The following is a 20,680-nucleotide window of genomic DNA, read 5'->3' on the forward strand; positions in this document are numbered from 1 at the left end:
GGCAAGACTTGAATGAGACTTGCAATCATTTAAAATGGAAAAACAAAATACATCAAAAAGACAGTTTCTCACGTTGTGCATGGGGAGTTTTTCTTCTGTCCATGTAATGAAAAGGTGAAATTACTGAAGGATATATTATGCAGTTTATCTGTTCAGAAATACCAAAAGTTCCACATCTAGTCCAAAATTACATGCACATCAAAATTTCCTTGCACTAAATCTCCAACATTGCCTTTTCTTTGGCTGAACTTCCTGACATTTCTAACAAATCTAAATCAGTCTCTAACAGCTACAGATATCTTGAGACAAACAACAACAAAAAAGCACTTTGCTGAAAAGCCTCTCCTACAAGCTCACAAAGTATCTGTATCACCACTTCCTGCGCCTCCGTGACGCTATGTGCCCTTGATGGCTGTCACCCAAGGTGCGGACAAACAATGGGCTCATTTAAAAACAAAGAAATGATTATAAGGGAACGTTTAATCCCAGCTTGACATGTCAGCGGGTTGCATTGGCGACAGCTTTCAAGAGAGGCTTTGAAGTGACAATCTTTTCAGATTCTTGGCTCATTACACAATAAAGAACACTTCACATGTAACTGAAGTGGGCTGGGAAATGATGGTTAATGATGTTTATGGGCGCCTTGATTTGTGAGGGAATTTAAAAGATTGGTCGACATGTAACTCGCTGGCTCTTTTTAAATGACGGGAGAGGCACGCTGGAAATATCTCATTCAATCAGGAAGTTCACATTCTGCCTCAAAGTTATAATTAGTAAAGGAAAATAAGAGATTGAAACAAGTAGAATTTTAAAAAATGCAATATAGACTTAACTAACTGATATTATTGTCATTATTTAACCTCTTTTCAGCATTTTTTCCTCTTTAATCACTTTGGCATTACATTTTCGTGTTTCTCTTTGGAAGCTTTTGCGTATTCCGAAGAAAAAAAATTCTTGAATGAAATATTCTTATTCTGAAAGATTGCGATGTATCTCATACGCAACATTTGTAATTCAAATAAGAACATTTGTAATAATGAAACTGGCAATAATGGGAAAGATAATCGTACTGTTAGAATAAACATACAAAATCCTTCAACTTTTTGTGTTTCAGTGGCTTTTTTTTTCTTTTTTTTTCTCACTTCTAAAAACCTCGACCTCTCTTGAACTCTCTTCCCACCAGCAATAAGTTTGGCATTTCTCTCCTTTACCATCCCTAAACAATGGCCCTAATCTCCTTGATCATAGTCTATGAACAAGTGGTGAGGAATGTGAGTGACATGCCCACAGTAAACATAGGAAATGCACCTGTGAGGACAATGTGTTGTTGAGGAACAAAAAAAAAATGCACACAAGGCAGCTGGAAACCTTTTAATTAGTGCTAATTACCTTAGCAGAGGAACGTCGGGAGGCTTGAAAGGATTTGTGTCAGCGTGTGAGAGATCAAAGATTGAGGCGGCCACGTTTTGTTCTGCTGAGTCAAAAACTAATAAGGAGGGTGATAATGGGGCCCAGGAGAATGACAACCCAGGTGGTGGTGTGTTAAATCCCTGCTCAAACCTTATTACTAATGAAACATACGATGGTTCAATTTCCAGTCCTTTTTCTTGATAAACATATTTATCTAATGGACTGCGTGTATGCTTGTTAAAAACTACGCAAAGAAATTTCAATGCTCACAAGCGGGGGGGGGGGGGGGGGGAATCAGATTTGGATTAACATTAGCTGCTATTTTTGAATTTATTATTCAGGTATTTGACATGTGCAAATGCTAATTTGACGTCAGGTAAGCCTGTCAGCCAACAAGTTTCATTTTTATGATTGTATAAGCCAGAGGGGTCAGCAAGATTTTCAGTCACAGCCCATCAACCGAGTCTGTGTGATGGTATCTGCAAGTTTTTCTGGAGGTGGGTCAAATCTAGCTTAAAGTCGGTCCCCTTCACATCCAATTCACCGTCACATTCTTACCTACAGGCAACCTCTGCTGAGCCCCGGTCATTAATCAAAGCTGAGTGCTGTCCTGACCTCAGCCCCTTCCCTTTGAAGTGCTCTGTCCTCTGCAGCATGAGGAAATCATTTGCTGCCTGATTCAATGAGCCATCAGTCGAGCCAGCCGACCTAATGACATGTGAGAATATTAACCTCCTACCACCAAGAGTGCTGCTGCTTGGGAAGCAGTCTATTATTCATCCAAGGTTTTTGCTCAGATCCGTTTTCACAGGATAGCTTCTCTTCTTGACCCTCCCACAAAACTGTAGTCATGTTCTCCTCGTATATTAAACTAGTTATTCTATTCTGAAGGAATTTAATGCTATATACCATTGAAGCCATTTTGATATAGTCCTCAATTCTGGTTTTGTAAAGCTATATAATGTTGGAACTAGCTGCTGTCAAAGGTACGGCAAGTGATCCGCTCTCAGTATGAGAGTTCCCAGGTGGTATTAGAGTGACTCCACATGATTCTCAAATGACTACTTGAACTCAGAATTACTTCCCTTCTCCATATGTGATTAAGGTACATTAAAATCTATTGCAACAAACAAACAAACAAAAAAAGTCTGAAAAAAAATGCACTTCCTGTAGCTAATCTGAAGAAATCAAGGCAGATCAGCTCTATTTTTTGGTATCTTCCATACAAACCAAAGATTTTTGGCTCACTTGAAGCACATTAGGCTTTTTAAATTTTTGGACACCCTTTAATTATAATATTAATAACTACAACAATAATACTGATGATGATGATGATCATAATAAGGTGTTGCTATTGCCTATGTACTTCCTGTCATGCAAAGGATGTTAATTGATTCGCTGGTTCATCAGAGTGGACCAGGACACATTCATGTACGCACGTAATGGGGGGGGGGGGGGGGGGCACATATCACATGTCACCCTGAACACTTGAGATTTCAATCTATCAATCAAACTTTATATATAAAGTACAAAATCATAAATCACAATTTGCCTCGAGGGGCTTTACATTCTGTAGACGATGCAACATCCTCATCACTCAAGATGCATTTTAAGCCGAGGTCTGACAGACTTGCAAAAGAAGGAACTGAAATGTCTGAAAAGTTCTTGTGGCACATTTTTACTTGTTTATTTAATTCCTTTAAAAAAAAATACTCATTTTGAATGTAAATGGTGTTTGGACAAGGTACTTCAAGCACTGTCTCTAAAGCTGAAGTCTATGATCCAAATGCAAACAAAAGGATTGAACACAAACCAAAATGTAAAAAACATAGCAACTTGTTTCTGCATAGCAATTTGCAGACGTTAGAATAGAAATCAAACACTAAAACAAACAGAGCTGTTGAAATACTTATTAAGGTTTACTTACATCTCTAATACATGTATGGAAAACAGGACTTTCTATTAAATTGTGATGGGCTGTCAAACACAAATTATGGTTTTCCAATATGAGCACGCTAAACTTCACTCATATTTTTGAATCAACCTCAAAGTTATGTTACATGAACAAGACAGGACTTTTGCTAACAATATCTTTTAGATTAATATATAAAAAAAAAACAACAACACATTTCTTTACATGCAATTCCCTGGACGGCATCATTATATCTCTATCTCAACAGTTCGTAATCCGTACTGACAAGCATCCACTCCGTTACTCACATTTGAGGCCCATCACTTCTGTAGTATTGACAAATGTATCAGGAATTTTTTCTCTCTGCTCCCTGATCAGAATTTAGATTTAAATGCCATTTTCTAAACCCAGAACAGCCTTGTTAGAGCTTGACCAGGACAGGTTGCTCCATCTGGTCTTTATTTAGCATCGAGTTGGATTTATATTCCTGCACTGAATCGATGTAGCCTGATGTGCAACTACCTGTAAATGTAACTACACGTAACGCAGATGCAGACTGCAACAGCTGTGAATGGTTCACCTCGTAAAGCAACATTTCCTGCCATGCATTTCCGCATGTTTATTTCCACACCATCTCCCTCTTTGGTTCAAGTTTCTTTTGGCATAAATCTATATGTTTTTGGTAAATAATGGCTGTTGAAGATTTATTTACTCAAACAGCCGCCATTGTTCGAGCTACATGAAGAAAAACAACAGTGGCGTAAAACCTGCCAGCTAGTGTTTTGACAGTGTAATTGCAGCGAACAGCGTCCATGTAAACCTGATGCTAAATTACAAGTCAAGCTAACTGCCTTTGCTCTTACTGTTACCTCAGTTGCACTAAACAAACTCAAGCTTCATCTTAGCTGTAATCCATGCAAATTTCCATGCGAAGGTTGCAGTTGGCATTACTTGGATACATTTTGAAAAATCTGCTGTTTTGCTGATATGTCACCAATAATGTATTTTTTTCATATTTTTGCTGTACATTATGTGTTTTTCAAAGAATGTATATTGGAATTGAAGTATCTTCCTAGCCATCAAAGAATAACAGTTCAAATTAATCACTTAACAAACTTTCATGTCTTCTTGCCAACCCTTACATTAGACTTCTTGGAACTCAACATTACTTTCTTTTAAACGTGCTCTTAATTTAAAGATTAAACAAACTGAGCAAATTAGGAGATATGGAAAAGAATCATGAGCTTCAGGCACAATTTGAAAGGTTTTTTAATTTTATACAGAGATTTCATGGAGAGGAAAGGCAACTTCAAACACATTTTAGTTGCACGCACACATTATCTGTTCATCACTGTCAAATATCAAGGTTGCCTTATTCCTTGTCACATACAGTAGTGGGGAAGTCTGGACTGACATCAAGTGGAATCCAATCTGACAAGTGATAAAAAAGTGTTTTGGCATGTTACGTGCCTTGTGGGCTGGCCTTAGTACCCCACGGTCACAGGTTGAGGACATCCGACCTGAAATGCATGCAAACTAATGGCTGGCATGACTGACATTTTCACCGATGAGCTCGAAGTGTTCGCCCGTTGTCAGCAGGAGTTTATCAATAGGCACGTCTGCATATGCAGTCGTCTATCGATCCATCCATCTCTGTCTGCCTGTCTCTGCATTACTGTAGCTGTCTGTTGTCATTCAATGGATTGGCTGTGAGGAGAGATGGCTGCAGGAGCCTCAATTTGCAATCCTTCCACCTTGGGAAAAGGATTTAGAATAACGGCAATGTCATTTTCTGACATCATGTCGAAATCTCACCTGACCTTGCTATTGTAGAAATCAGATTCATACGTCTTATTTTGCATTCATCTTGACATTTTTTGCACCTATTGGAACAGTCACAAGAGATGCTTGCAGGGTTATTGTCCATCTATCCATTATCCGTTATTGAGTCTTCATCACCACTCTTAATAGATGCAAGGTAGCCAGTCCTCATTTGTTGTATTCAACTGCAGGGACTGTACTGAGCGTTTTGCTATGAAATCCCCAGGTTAATTGCTACAAGTACCTACGGCTTTGCTCCTCTAGATAACTCAGAGCATCAGAGCAGCGAGATGCGTTGTTATTAGTCAAAGCGACCAGTTAGGTGACTGGTGTGAGGATAAAGAAGCCCAATCAGGTCTCAAGAGAGGGTAAAGGTGTGAGTCTACAGAGGATTGAGGTAAACAAGATTGTACCTGTGAGGGAGAAGGAAGCTGTTGCCCCCAGGTCATTATTGCCTGTAGAGCGGGAAGCACAAGGCACACAAACACAACTTCAGCACTTATCAATGTCTATGAGATAATAGGGGTTACTGTTTTGCCTGAAAGTGTCAACCAGTCAAAGCAATCTTTCAAGATGAGCACACATTCAGATGCTACACCGACTAAGTGAGAATTGAATTAACGAAACAGCAGAATTAATGAGCGATGAAGGAACCAGATAATAACTTCATCCCATTTGGCTAATCAGTATTATTCAGCAGACATATGTATAAATCATTCTCAGAAATGAATTGTAATGACAGGTTCACTGCAATATATGATTATTACACCTATAGCATTAAACCTGGCTCGGGCCACAGCTCCCATGGCAGTGAATTTAGCTGATTAAATCACTGGGTGCACACAGCAGTGGTGACACGAAAACAACAATTAATAAGCCAACCCCCAGTGCACAGCAGCTCCATTTTAACCAGGCTGCTAATAACATTACATGGCAAAAATATCCTAATCAGACTGGTGAAAAGGGATTTGGAAGCAATTTGATTTTCGTCCTTAGTGCAGCAGGCGGCTGCTGTATACCTCATTTACAGGACTATTCACCATATTTTGCTTGACGTATTAAAACTTGTGCTAAAGACGCTGCATGCTTTATGTACAGTGAAGATAAGAGTTCTGTTTTTACTGTCTTGCACTGTTTATCTTGACAGCTTTCTCTCTTTATCTCCTTTGAATCCTTGCTCGCTCATTCCCTACACACCCAAACACCATCCCTTCCCACACATGCACAATCACTCACAAAGAATGCACATTAAAGAGGATTTGTTCCCCCAAAGAAGGTCGGCATTTGTAAGGCTACTGACAGATTTAAGTGTCAATTAAGTTGATGTACAGTGGGCACATTATCATACAAGGTTGTCAGCCGTGGCCATTTGAGGGAAACAAATACCCAGAGCTTTACACCTTCCACGGCTTGAACTTTGTATGGACCCACAGTGGCAATGAATGTCACAGTCAATCATTTATCCAGTTGGCAAGCTTTCCGGCAGGGAGTGTGAGATCAAGTCATTTTTACACAAATAACAACCACAAAAAAATTGGATTCCAAAATGCTTTGTCATGCTCACCAGTGAGGGACCATCCATGGCCTGTTCGGAGGTCTTAAACTCATTACTGAGACGGAGGAAAATTATACCTTTACAGAAGGATGATGGATGACAAGTTAAATTTGTGTCCAGGGACTGAAGGTGAATGGTGACAGAGGTATTTATCTTGCGAATGGAGGTTGGGGGTCAGGCAAGGCTGGGTGCCTTAAGGCACAAGACATTGACAAATTTATCCAGTAGACCACATTGCTCGGGCCTTTTCTTTGTTTTGAATCCTGGCCACTCGCTAAGTGACCCACATCGTTCATGCTGCCAATGTGTGACGAATGCCCCGCCATGCCATGCATCCTACCTCTGCAGCACGACGCCGGTAGCTGTAAGGCCTTTGAAACAGTTTGTTCAGGATATTCAGAAACTGTAAGATTCTGGGTCACTGGGTTAATTTGACTTCTTACTGAGAGTTGTTAAATGAAAAAGTGTGTCTGTGCTCCTCTGTTGTTGAAATTGCATCACGTATTTCTCTTCTTTTATTTGCTTGAAACATGTCTGATTCTCCTCCTTTATTTGCTTGAAACATGTCTGAATCTTTCGTCTTCTTTTTCTTTTTTTTTTCTTTTTTCAATTTTTAGCTAATTCACGGCAACTTTTTCCCTGCATCATCCCCAGAGCTGTAGGGCAGAAGATTGTGTTTACACTGTCTTGTGTGGGGATCTACTTCAGGGAGAGGGGGGCGGGGGGTGAGCCACAGAGACCTCTAGTGGAAACTGATGGATGGAGACGTTGTGAACCGCCACTCTTGAAGCTCTAAACATGTAACAGGAAACAACAGTGCATTTAAGTTATGTGCCCATATTATAATTTTGTGCTCCTTTTATTATTAATGTATGATTTAATTCATATTTTTAAATTTGGTTCGCAATTTTGAATAGTGAATGTAGGAACATGTTTGTAAACATGACTAATAAAGAATATCACGTTTCCATTGTATTCAAACCTTGCAGAGGGACTTTAAGTGCCACACACAAATACTACATATGTAGCGAGTAGTTCTGAACGTAAAAACACAATAGTGTAACATATTTAGACGAATCAATAAATTCTGACCTGGTTTTATTTGTAAAAAGTAAAAAGAATTGCCAATCATTCTTATTCACACAACAAAACTGTTTCATCGTAAAAATACTACTATTAATTCATGAATATTGAGCCCTTCAGGGATCCATAGCTAGAGGCAGAGGTTTTCGTGGAACCAGCTGAGAGAAACTTGTACGCCAACACATTGTGTCTGTGGTTTTGTGTTTTGATACCAAATGTCTCATTTTCCAATTAGAACAATGCATAAGTGATGGATACAATTTGAAGTGGTCATTTGTTTGTGCTTTGGAAGAAGTTTTCAGAGCCTTTATAATCACTAACCACTTTACCACGCTTCATCCATCATTTTGTCAACACTCTAATGTTTTGGACCTACACAACCTCAGTCCAGAAAGGAAAACAGCACAGACAAAGCAGTGTAAGTTGCTTTCACAACATGCCAAAATTTTTTTAGCCAATCTTGTACCTCCCTCTCTTTTGTCCGTGAGTAGCATGTTGAGAGGATTTGTGAAATTTTAAATGGCAGGAAATGGAGTTGAAAGGGTTAGTCAATAGTTAACAGCGTTCTTTTGTTCTGACAGATTTCCACACATATGTCTTTTGTTACGGTGACAGATGACTACATACAACATGACAGCTTTATTTGATTGACAGTATGTCATATAGAACACTGATGGAAGCTACTGACTTTATAAAACTGTGTGCTCAGCAGTTGATGTGTTTGGGTTTTTTTTTTCTTCTTCTCACTTTCATTTAGAAAAGAATATTGATTTCCTGTCTGATAAAATTGTTAAAATTAAACACTTTATATGATTGTGTTACCCTTCAAGCACTTACTTGAATTTATTTATGCTTGGCCATGATTTTTGCTCTTAAAATATTACAATAGTAATGTAAAATGAATTATTTCATCAAGAAATGAATAAAATGTCATTTTAAGTCAATTTTTTGAAGGGTGCCACGTCAGATGTATTCAAACTAAAACACTCCTGTGTCCTTAATATCCATTAACAACCTTGGGCATTAATATGCTTGGATAATGCCTGGATAATGCTACAAGCTTTTTCACCATGACTTATATTTACTTTAACAAGCCCCCCCTTTCTTAAGTGCAGTTTTTAACAATGCAGGCACAATGAATCATTTACCATACAGGAATACCTTAAAGGAATCATTTGCTTTGGAGATCTTTTTGGTTGGTTTGATGCTGACGAAAGGCATTATCTCTTGAGTGACAACATCGCTGGCTCCACTGATGTAATATTTATTATGTGTCACATTGCCGCGCATTAGGCTGAGAATGGGCCATTGTTTTCATGCTATGTGTAAAAGGCTGACAATAGTCGGGCAGAGGCAGGTCAGGGATAGGTAGGCCAAAGCAAATATAAACCCCACAGTTATTATGAGCGCGTGCATAAAGGTGTTTCCTCTGTTTAAAAAAGTTCTTGGACCAGTGGAACAAATAAAAGCAGGGTTCTTGTAATCTGTGGTCTTAAGAAGTAATCAGAGCCTTTACTTATGGTGGCAATGAAATATCGCACAAGCATTCTAGTGTGAAAAAGGTCATTTCTGAACTGTAAGTTGCTAAATGATGGGGTTAATCAAGCAAGCTGAATGAAATATCTTGTGTTTGTGACAGACAAAAGAAGTCTGAGGACATCTCTCCTCTACATACTTGGTCATCAATTGATCGTCAAAGAAATACGCCACATTACTCAGAAAGGTAGGAAGTAAGGATTATGGATCAGAGAAAATGAAATGTAGCTGAGCAAAAAACACACAGTCCAAATACTAAAAGCCCAGGAACCTGAAGTCTATATTTACTATAAGTACAGAAGTAAATCTGCTGACTTACCTACCAGCCACCCCCCACTGAACCAATGACAGGTCTTGGCACTGTGCACCTGGAAGAACACATTCTTATGATTCCTGTGGTCTTACTTGTAGGTTTGTGTTTACAGAAAGGACATAAGGAGTACTCTTGGCTTGTAGTAACACTATAGTAGTCAATTGTGTGCTGCTTATCTTTTTTGGCCTTGCAGTGTCTCTCAGCTTTAATCAGTCTAACTTGTCCATCCTGCTTGTCTCCAGTTTGTTTCCATCATTGCCAGAGATATTTTTGAAGATGATAAAGCAAATAATCCTCAGTGGAGAAATATGGCATGTTTAATATGAATCCCAAAAAGCCAGTCAACAGCAGAGATCTATCGAGCCAATAGCGTTGTTGTGCGCATTTGAGGTTCCCAACAGTTTCCATCAACAAAACCAGTGGTGCCCAGTCATTAGACATGGGATTAAAGGTCATCATGGGTTCAAAAATGTGTGTCCGCACCCCAAAAGACTCTGAAATGTATTACCAGAACCAAACCTGTTTGTGCAGACGTTGTCAAAACAAAACTCTTCGTCTTACCTAATGTAACATTAATAGACTTCTCCCCTGTGTCTGCCTGTGCCGACTATAATCCGTCCTCCTTGCCAAGGAAGTTAAAATACATCCAGATTTTCTTATTTTCTCTTGCTGACTGAAACATGCAAATCCACTTATTATTTCAGATTAAAAGTTCACGTGCTGGAAGAGTGACAGATGGGGAAAAAAAAGCAACATGTTTAGTATCAGGTTTTGTGTTGCATCGAGCAAAATAAAGAAAACTTTCACTGTACATAAACACATTTGTGTGTCAGGTCAGGTCTAGGCTCTCTAGGTTCAGACCCATTAAAGAAGGAGGTGTTTTGAAACTTGTGCATGCATCATAAAAATCATTATAAATGTTATTTTGCTGCACATTTCACCAAACTTTTTAAGCGTTTTGAATCGGATTAAACTGGCCATTCAATACTAGTTGTCTTTAGGGCTTTTTATCTGCACATTTAGTCGGGGTCTGGTATTACAAGCCCACAAAAAATAACTGCCCAAAGCCATTACCAAGATGGCTACCCAGTGGCGAGACTTGCCTTTTTGATTTCAACGTAGCAATCGAATTTTGGTCCTCAGAGAGATTCGGTGTCTTTGTTGACAACAGATCAAAAACTGCAAGAAAAGTCAAACACTATCAACCAAGTTCAAGTATCTTTGAAGAAATTCAAAATGACATGAGAGCAGACCGGCTGTGGGGCTGGTCCTGCATTCATTCTCAGGCAAATGATCCCTGTAACTTCTAGCATTCGCCACGGCCTGAGTAATTGAGATGTGTAATAACTGTGACAGAGGGCATTATCTGACCCATTTTCCTTTTCTTCTCACATTGCTTTGTTTATACATCCCTTCCTGTCATAATCCCTTACAAATCTCTAAAGTAAAAGCCCTTTGAAGAAATTGCCTCTTGTAGCGTGATATCCCGTGTAAAGGAGTTCTTATTAATGACCAGAATCTGACCTCATTTCATATGCATAAGCCTACATCAAAGTAGACAGCATCTGTCTAGTCTTCGCAGCGTTTTTCCACTTGACAGTCTTTAACATTGGAGCGACAAAGCACACACATGGAGCTTGTAATTGCTTAATTAGGTTCAGACCACGCAGTTTTACCTTGAATTGACCTTGTGTGAGTAAGACCACTTTTCCCCGTCAAGAAACTTAACTTTGAGCCGTCTTTTTCATCGTTTGTTTACTTGCCAACCGGATTAATTGTAGAACAGGATAGCATCAATTCTACATCAAGTGTCACATCTCAAATCTGTGCATTGTCTCTATTTTGACCTATTCCGAACTGATTTGCTCTTTTGCCTTGAGGAAAGAAATGCATTTGGCTCATAGACTTTACAAAGTATGTAGGCCTGAAAAGTGAAGATTGCGAGAGAGGTGTCTCAAAGTATTGGCCAGCAGGTGGCTTTGGTGACTAAAACACGTTTTACTGTGTAGAAGTATAAAGCCTAATGCTCACTTGATTTATATTTCAGATCGTTAAATGTTTACTTAAAAAATGTATGATGTCAGTAACTAGTTTTAAGTACTTAAAAGAGCATAGGGATAATTTTATTAAATTATATTCCCTTTTAGACTAAAATTGATTTTTTATATATATATATATATATATATATATATATATATATATAAAATCCATCCAGCGGCTTTCAGGCAAGAGGCGGGGTTCACCCTGGACAGGTCACCAGTCCATCACAGGGCCAACACATGTAGACAGACAACCATTCACACTCACAGTCACACCTACGGTCAATTTAGAGTATCAATCAGCCTCGTCCCCTCTTGTTGTCTTTGGACTGTGGGAGGAAGCTGGAGTACCAGAGAGAACCCACACAGCAACAGGGAGAACATGGAGACTCACACAGAAAGATCCCGTGCCCGAGCCGGGACTCAAACCCGTAACCTTCTTGCTGTGAGGCGACAGTGCTGACCACTGCACCACTCTGCTGACTATATTATATACACAGTATATGTGTGTGTGTGTGTATATCTATATGTATATGTGTGTGTATATATATATATATATATATATGTGTGTGTGTGTGTGTATGTATATGTATGTATATATATGGCATATAGTATGTATATGTGTATATACTGTTTATATATACTATAGTGAGGCAGCAAGTTGAAATTTATTTCAAATTGTAAGTTTCTCATTTGTAGTAACTAAGCACGTAGGCTGAGTCATGTTGTTGTTCATCACCATTAAGCCAAAGGTTAGTCATCACTCAGGTTGATTTATGATCTGACCTGGCTACTCTGTGCTTGTGCTACACTAAGAATCTTCGGTGTAGTCGCTGGCAAGGATGTAACCGCTGTGATTGAGTTCTTTCCTGAGCACAGTTGAATCAGTTTTGATAAGAGTCACTGGAGAAAAGTTGGACTCACAGAAATATGTGGATCAGCAGTTCAAGGAAATAGGAATAGGTATTTTTGATTTTTTTAAAAAGTGCATGATCAGTCTTAATTTTTTTTTTTATTCCTTGAACTTAATATTCACACTTATTCACTCTGCAGTACTCCAGAGTACCTCTAGGGATATGCATATTTCTCCATTTGAAAAATGCTGTGTGTGAACATAGACTGAAGTGAAGCCCCCTAATCCTAATTCTCATGAACCCAAAGTTATATATCGAAGCAACACAGATTACAACCTCAGATCGACTTGATAAAATCATTGTCCCGACGGAATACATTATTGGCATTCAATTGTATTTTACTGTTTTTTTTTTGTCAAGTTGTACCTAATAAATCGTCAAATATATTTAATGTACGTGGACATCTTCTAGATTACGCTGTCCTCCCGTCGCAGTACTTGTAGCACAAAGGATCATCAACAGATCTCAGTCAGACACTATTTATAAACACAGCCGTACAAATGAACCTCACATCAGACACATGTTTTGGATTTCAGCTCCTATCTGACCTACAATAGTGTTGAGCACCACCTGCCAGCTCTGAAGGTCTTTCATCTATTTGAAGTTTGTTATTGACCTCACTCTGCCCTCTGTTCAAACAACAAGCTCACAGTTCAGCACGGCTGCCAGGTACTCCGTCTTTGTGGCAGCTCTTTGATGCTTAATCTAAACACCAGTGTTTATCTGACTGGACCTTCATGACATCATCATGGACACTGTTTCCAGTTGTTTTGCTTATGATAACAGCTGGGTGTTAGCTATTCGCAGCCAAATGCTTGGTACACCATCATCTTTATTCTACTTTAGACTGTTTTGAGGAACGTGTCCATGCATGATAAGATTTTCCTTTCTTTGACCCAGCTGCTATTAAACTAATCATAGTGGTATTTTTTTCCTCCCTCTAACAAATTTGCAGTAACCGCACCCTAAAGCTTATCTTGATTTATTGTTGTTTTTATTCGTATTGGATCCATCATTTAGAAGAAGGAAGTTATTAATTGTTATATTACATTGAGCCATGATTAACAAGCTGCTCAATGTAAACACATCCCAAACAACTACACTGCCGGAATGAACTCATATCAGCACATCACGGCAATCTGGATGAAACTTTTTTTCAGGCTTTTTAAAATCAAATTGGACTTTTTCATCGATATATGCAGTCATGGCTCTTTCCTGTCCTTACCAAGATGGCTTCCAGGTAACGAGACCAGCCTAAAAAGCTTTGATGCTATAGAGAAGTGCTGGAACGAATCCTAAAACCTAAAATTAAGTTTGAATTATTTTCTCTGTCCTCTCAGAAGTCAGTGGGTTTTTGGTTGAATAATATGGTCTATGGCTAATAGAAGTTAGAGATGTTAAAGTAATTTTGTCAATGGTATAAAATATGCCAATAAATTCCACATTTTGTATTTTTAAACCTTGTGCATCTTAAAAAAGGCGGTCGTTTATGAGTCACTAAAGGAGACCGAAGAGGTTGACGAGGAATTTAAACAAAATCGCACTGAACTCGTAGTAGAAGCGCAATGCTAGTTGTGGTGAAGTTGTGCGTCGGTGATGCAGTTTGTTCATTTTCCGTAGTGATCCAAAAACAGATTTAAAAATGCCCTGGTTTAGGGAACCCATGGTGATGCTAACGTCCAGGCAAGCCTACAGAAATGAGTCATCCTTGCGCCACTCTATTGTTACCAGTGGCAACCTTTTATTTAGGAAGATCTTTCCTTCCACCGACAAAGAACAACAACTAATCCCTGGGTGCAGCAAACTGTGATTAAACTGTTTCAACTCAATTGTCAGAGAGGTTAATTCATTTAACCTAATGCACAGATTTCCTCCCACATCATGCCAGTCAGGTAATTTGATGACTGTGTTTATCCTGTAGGTGTGACCATGATTAACAGTGTGTGTGTTTGTGTGTGTGTGTGTCTCTCTCTCTCTCTCTCTCTCTCTCTCTCTCTCTCTCTCTCTCTCTCTCTCTCTGTTTTAGACTACCAACCAGTCCTGTGGGTACCCTTATGACCTGTCCAATTCAAGCTGGGACATGCTCCGCAACAAGACAGGCAAGTAATGTAATGCAAAACACAAGTGAAAACTAACAGTCAGAGAAAATGTCGGAGGCGTCTACTTACCTTTATAATGTTCTAATCTCTACAAATGGAGGAAGAAAACATTGTAAAATGTATGGACTGAAGTTAAAAATATTTCTGAGTCAGGATCAACAGATTCCAGGGTATTATATCATGCATACTGATCTATAATGGTGGTCCAACACCTTTTGTTAGTCAAGCAAACACGTATTAAGTCACTTTTATCAGGTTAGCTGAATACCTGATGGAATGTTTCGTGCGAAGCTTCAAGCTTTTTGAGTCAAGAATCTCACTCTATATTTTTTAAGATAAAGTGCCAGAGGAGGAGGAGGAGTACATTTTACACGTGTAGGTCATATTTAGGGCGTCATTCACAAAAACAAGTGCAATTAGAGTGATGACTCAACTTGTGCGAATACTTCACATGAAACCGCACCTCGTAAAACAGACTGTTAAACTTTAAAGCACATGCGATTACTCATAATTGCTCCAGAAATTGATTTATTAGGTCGGGCGTGAGGCTGTGTGAGCCAAGTGGCATCTGACCTCCAGCTGAATGAATAATCAACAGACTCCCAGAGCAAGCAGATGTTTGAGAGTGTTGCTGTTTTATCAGGCCCCGTAATGTGAACAGGCATGAAAACCAGATTAAATTAAATGACGTGAGGACAGACGGCTGTGACACATTTGGACTTTACAGCTTTCCTTTTTGTGCTAAGCGCAGCTTATGTTCCCAAACATAAAAGACACTCCAGTCTAACAGAGTTTTAAAGGATTGCCTGGAAAATATTTTGAGATAAGATGTTGAAATTATGTCTCCTGAAATAAAATTTAAAAGTAACAAATAGAAATACCACTTTTACAAAAGAAAATGTGTCCAGTATGGTTTTCTCTCGCACTGTTGCACTGTGCCTGTTTTGCAAGACACGGCATTCTTCAGGGACTTCAATGATGATCCCTCAGCTTCAACCCTTTTTCTCTAATTGCTGTTTAGTATCTTGCTTTGCTCTTGATTATAAGGTGTAGCCATCTTAATGAAGCGCAGATGACTTGTTTATGACCTCGGTGCGCTTTCTCTTGTTAGCATAGAGGAGCGTCGGGTTAATGTCGCTTTAATACAAGAAATTTATTGTCCATTGAGTTCTTCTCTTCAGTAGCCTTTCGGGCTATTGTAGAAGTACAGAGCTGTAATAATAATAATAGTAATGGAACATACTGTAGCTGTAGAGGATTTTTTTTGTTTTGTTTTCTTTGAGTGTTTCCAGGGAACAGTAAGTGATACTTTCAGGTCCAGAGCAGTGGGTTTGTATGTTGAAGTGGCATCCATTGTACGTTGTTGTGTCTGCCCCGAGGAGCTGTCGACTCAAGTGTTTTTCTCCAAACCTGTCACACTTTTCAGGAACAATTAGAGAAAAGAAAGTAAATTGTTCCCAGGCACTTGGATTGCTGTCCTTGTGACATCTACCACTGCAGTGGAGATGATAGATTCCTCCTTCATTAGCTCGGGGTGTGGGATTACCCAGCGAGAACACATTAATCACCACTTTCTGTGGCAGCCTGAATGCACCACGCTTTGTTTGAGAAAAAACTTTCCTGACGTGTCACTCTTCTCGTGTGACAGGCCACAATCAATCATTTTGATTGACAGGACTGATAGGTTACACTGTTTACACAATGTGTAATGAATGATCATGTTACCCACTATTGTTGTTACTGAGACAACTCTTTTGGGCTGGATGTGAATAGAGTGAGGGCTTTAGTACACAAGTGCACTCACTTTTTTCCCTCTGTTTCCATAGAAGTTCCTAAGAGTGGCTAAAATCTTTTGTCACTGTATAGGTGACAAAAGAAATAGAAATAAAGTAGTAGAATTATTTCATACACAATGGGCACACTTTCTGAACAAAACCACTAAATACACCAACAAATGTGGTAGTTTTCTGATGGTTAAAGTTAATTGGTATCATTTTTTTGTCTGTCTCAAGAAGCTAGTGCTTTTTATTTTACTCTCCAAATCAAAAAGCGGCAGCAGAATCAGTAGAATTAAAAAGGATTTATAGATGGTCCATGTGATCCAGTATCCTTTTCTCTAACAGCAATGTTCCAAGTCCTGAACTGAGAGGATACATCTAACTCTAAAAAGTTGCTCCGTCCTCTTAGGAGCAGGAGAAAGTTGGGGACCCCCCCCCCCCCCCCCCAAAAAAGATGGCTATTCGTTTTTTTTTTTAGGTAGGTAGGTAGGTGAAACCCCCAATTTAACAGTTAATTTACACTCTAGTGCTCACTTCTTTTGCTCAAAAGCTTCTGTTAGTGACCGAAAGATGGAGATGGAGGGATTGTTGCGGACCCTTGATGGACAATTCCTTTACAAATTGTACCTTTTATGTGCGAAATTCACTTTGAAGACACGTCATTGTTTGGGTGAAAATAACTCATTTGTTGACTCATCCATCAGCCGTCCTCCTCCTATGCAGACACTGTGACCCCTATTTGATCTGTTCTCCTACCTCATTTATTATCTCTCACTTTGCGCTATCCTAGTACACAAATGGACAGATGCTAATTAAGTTTCATACACTTAAGTCCATGATTTTAAAAGATTTGATGACATCTTCCATTATTCCTTTTGACCGATCAGTAATCACGTATTTGAAGAATAATGAAAAAAAAGGTTTCCGTTTGAAGTGTTCCTAAATATAGCATTCAGTATCCATCCAAAAATGTCTCTTAATGAGGCAGTTGTGCCCTGAGAAGACACCGCTGTGCCTGTTTGACAGGACATTGACTATTTTTTCCACCTTTGTGATGAAAGACACAAATGACCTTTAGTCTAATCTAGTTCCCCTGCAGTGCTTGGAGTGAGGGTGCGTACCAGCACGGGCATGTTCTTGTCATACTCTAAATATTGTTTCAGTTTACTTTCCTGTCCCTTTAGCGTCACCTTTAAACCAGGTCACCAAATGGCATTCTCCACACCGGCGCCTAATGAGAAATGTGTTGTAAAATCGAAAACACTCATGCATCATTTTAATGTGGACAATGTAATTGTGCTCTTGAGCCCTCAATCAAGATCAGCCCGTGAGTTATAATTAGCCCTTTCAGTTTGACATATTGACAATATGTATTGGTTTTCCTCTCATCGCTCAAGTGAGTGAGCGATCTACCTGGATGACCTCACGTGAGTGTGTGTTCTTGCACTTGCTACATAGTCAGAACCAGGATAAATTCTTAACCGACAGAGTGAGGACGTCTCTGGAAAGTGACCGCATTTTAGCCGGTCTTCATCTCTCCCTTGGAGTCTAGGCTTGGTTTTAGGGTCAGGGTTAGAATCAGGTTAAGTTTAGGTCAAGGGTCAGACATTTAGTTGCGGTGGTTTGGGTAAGGAGCTCAGAAATGCATCATGTCAGTGAAGGTCCTCACACAAAGATAGAAGTACAAGGGTGTGTGTGTGTGTGTGTGTGTGTGTGTGCACGCACGCGCCCGCACACTAACACTTTCTCATGTAGACACTAAAGCAGTACAGCCTCCAGATGACGCTGCTGCTGAGGTCATCGTCTGGTCAGTGGGGAGGTCAAGAGTCACTGTAGTTCAGCTGAGAGTAGCTTTCAAATGTATCATCGCTATCAATAATGATGTTTGGGTTTTTGTTTTTTTTAAATAGCGCCTTTAGCATAAAGATGATATTTAAGCTAATTCTCAAATATGGATAATCAATGGATTTCTCCTGTTTGTGACTCCAAATTAAGCTGATGAGAGCGGCGAAAATGAACCCCCCCCCCCCCCAAAAAAACGGGGCAGTAAAACCAAAACAATGACATGAAAGATGAAAAAAGTTTAATAGCTATAGAACCACAGAGATGTGATCATTGTTACCACTCTATGTAATGTGACCCATTGTTCATATAAACGTCTTCATCCGAGCAGCTTTAGAATTGTTAATTGGAGAAAATCTACTGAGGGAGATTGAGACGAGACTTTGATGTCACCTTGGGTAATCTAAATTGGGTTGTTTTCTGTGAAATTGATCAAATTTCCAAGTTTTTTCTTCTTCTTCTTCTGATTGACACAAGGACAAAAGCAATTTTTCAGCTTGTTGAATGACTCGTATGCATGTACGCCATTCTTTGGCACTGATGGACACATCTCTTCCTCCTGGGTACCAGAGATAAGCTGTATCATTTTACATCTCCTGAGCAGAAGTGGTGTATTTCCTCGTCTGGTATCAGACTCTGTTCAGAGAATTTTTACACTCCTGATCATTTGATACGGTAAAGTACCTGTCTGACCCAAATGAAGGTGTGATACTTGTCCTTCCAGACAATCAGACAGCTACAGAGATTGGTTTGCAGAAATATGATGAGGGAACACAAACCAGTCAAACTCACTGCCCTTTTCATGCAAAGGAGTTGTGCGTCCTGTTGCCATTTTGTGGTAAAAACCATTCGACTTAAAGTGGACGTCCCCCCCCCCCCCCCCCACACACACACACACACACACACACACACACACACAAAACCACAGAAGAAGCACAGACCAGCACTCTTGTTGTTTCTCTCCAGGCGGTGCAGGACGGATAGTTGACTCCACCACATCCACCTAGTTAGATTAGAGTCCACAAGACAGAAAGCGACAATGACCAAGGGAGACGAGAGCTGCGCCGCTGACTGAAATTAAGCCGACTCATTCCCACCCACATAGCTGCAGGAAGAGACATCAATTTTTACTTGTCATCTTTACCCCAGCACACAGTCTCATTACGATTATCTCTCAAGTACACACAGTGCATAAAAGCCCCAGTAAATCAGACCCTCTTCCTTTGGCAGGTTAGGTTGGGCTTTAGTACTGTAATGAAACTCAATGATCCATTATGATTGGAGCATTATTAGGTTCAATGTCACAAGAGCTGAGTGCGATTCTCTGCAGATACACACTCAGAAGGGAGACGAATTTAAATATATCTGTTTATGTATGTATTTGGTAGTTTTGATGAAGATGAAGATTATTTAATTTGAACAGCTTCTTTAGCAGAGACGCCCCCCCCCCCCCACTCCTCTTGGGTGGTCTCTTAAGACGACTTTCTCTGTGTGCCTGCCTCCTGCGTGACAGCCATTGTGTAATGTCGACAGAGCACAACAGCAAGACATACACTCCTGAGGAGAGAGCCACAAAAAAACACTCTGAAGCTTGAAGGTTTCTGTGTCTGCCTCACTCCTTTAAAGAGACTGTTAAATATGAGTCAGCTGTTGTGCTCTGGACTCCAACAACAGCTTTAATTCCTCTGCCCCCCCCCCCCCAACCCCTCCTCCTTTGCGTAAAAAGGGGGCTTTGTGCCTGTAGGGCCCCCATCAGTTACCTGCTGACAGGCCGAGCATGACTGATGAGCTGCCCGAGGCGCCCCAGTATACTTTGTCAGCTGCTCATAATTTATACATCTTATCACCGTCAGAACAAAAGACAGAGCGCTGCTTTATGGAAATGAAAACAGAGACTTGTTTAGACTCCAGCATGTGGAGTGAAGTGGAGTGATCCTACTGATAGTTGTTGCTCTCGCTCTCCCTCTCTCTGCAAGCAAGATGAGCTGCCTTGTCTGGCTCTGAGCTCTACACACACACACACACACACACACACACACACATATTTTGTCTTCCCACACCTTCACTCTACATGAGTGTGTGGTGACCGTGAGAGGCCACGTGAGGGTGTAGTACTAGTCTCAGGTGCCAAGGACATGAAACACAGGGTTGTTTATATACAGGCATATAAGTAGTGCATGCACTACTTTCAGTTTGCTACAAAGCAATATTTGTAATTTGTGATGTTTTAATCAAATTACTCAGTTGGCCCAAATTTATGCAGTTAAACTGTTTTAGCTCATTGTTTTTTGGTGGGTTGTGGATGCACAATTAAAATACATACTTGACTGTGTTTACTATGTATCTCAGTGGTTCAACCAGCTCAAAGAGAAATCAAA

At 39.8% G+C, this 20,680-nt stretch overlaps 1 long non-coding RNA gene across 1 annotated transcript in view; it reads left to right on the plus strand.

Annotated features, from left to right (window-relative positions):
- The window catches only part of LOC147239739 (uncharacterized), a 124,283-nt gene that overhangs the window by 73,929 nt on the left and 29,674 nt on the right, over window positions 1-20,680 (plus strand). The window contains exon 4 of the long non-coding RNA XR_015111668.1: window positions 14,610-14,682. This is a non-coding gene — a long non-coding RNA (uncharacterized LOC147239739). The remainder of the gene's footprint in view (window positions 1-14,609; window positions 14,683-20,680) is intronic.

The sequence above is a fragment of the Aulostomus chinensis genome, chromosome 23 (assembly GCF_037954235.1).
Source record: "Aulostomus chinensis isolate RoL2024-O1b breed Wild chromosome 23, RoL_Achi_v1.0, whole genome shotgun sequence".
NCBI lineage: Eukaryota > Metazoa > Chordata > Actinopteri > Syngnathiformes > Aulostomidae > Aulostomus > Aulostomus chinensis.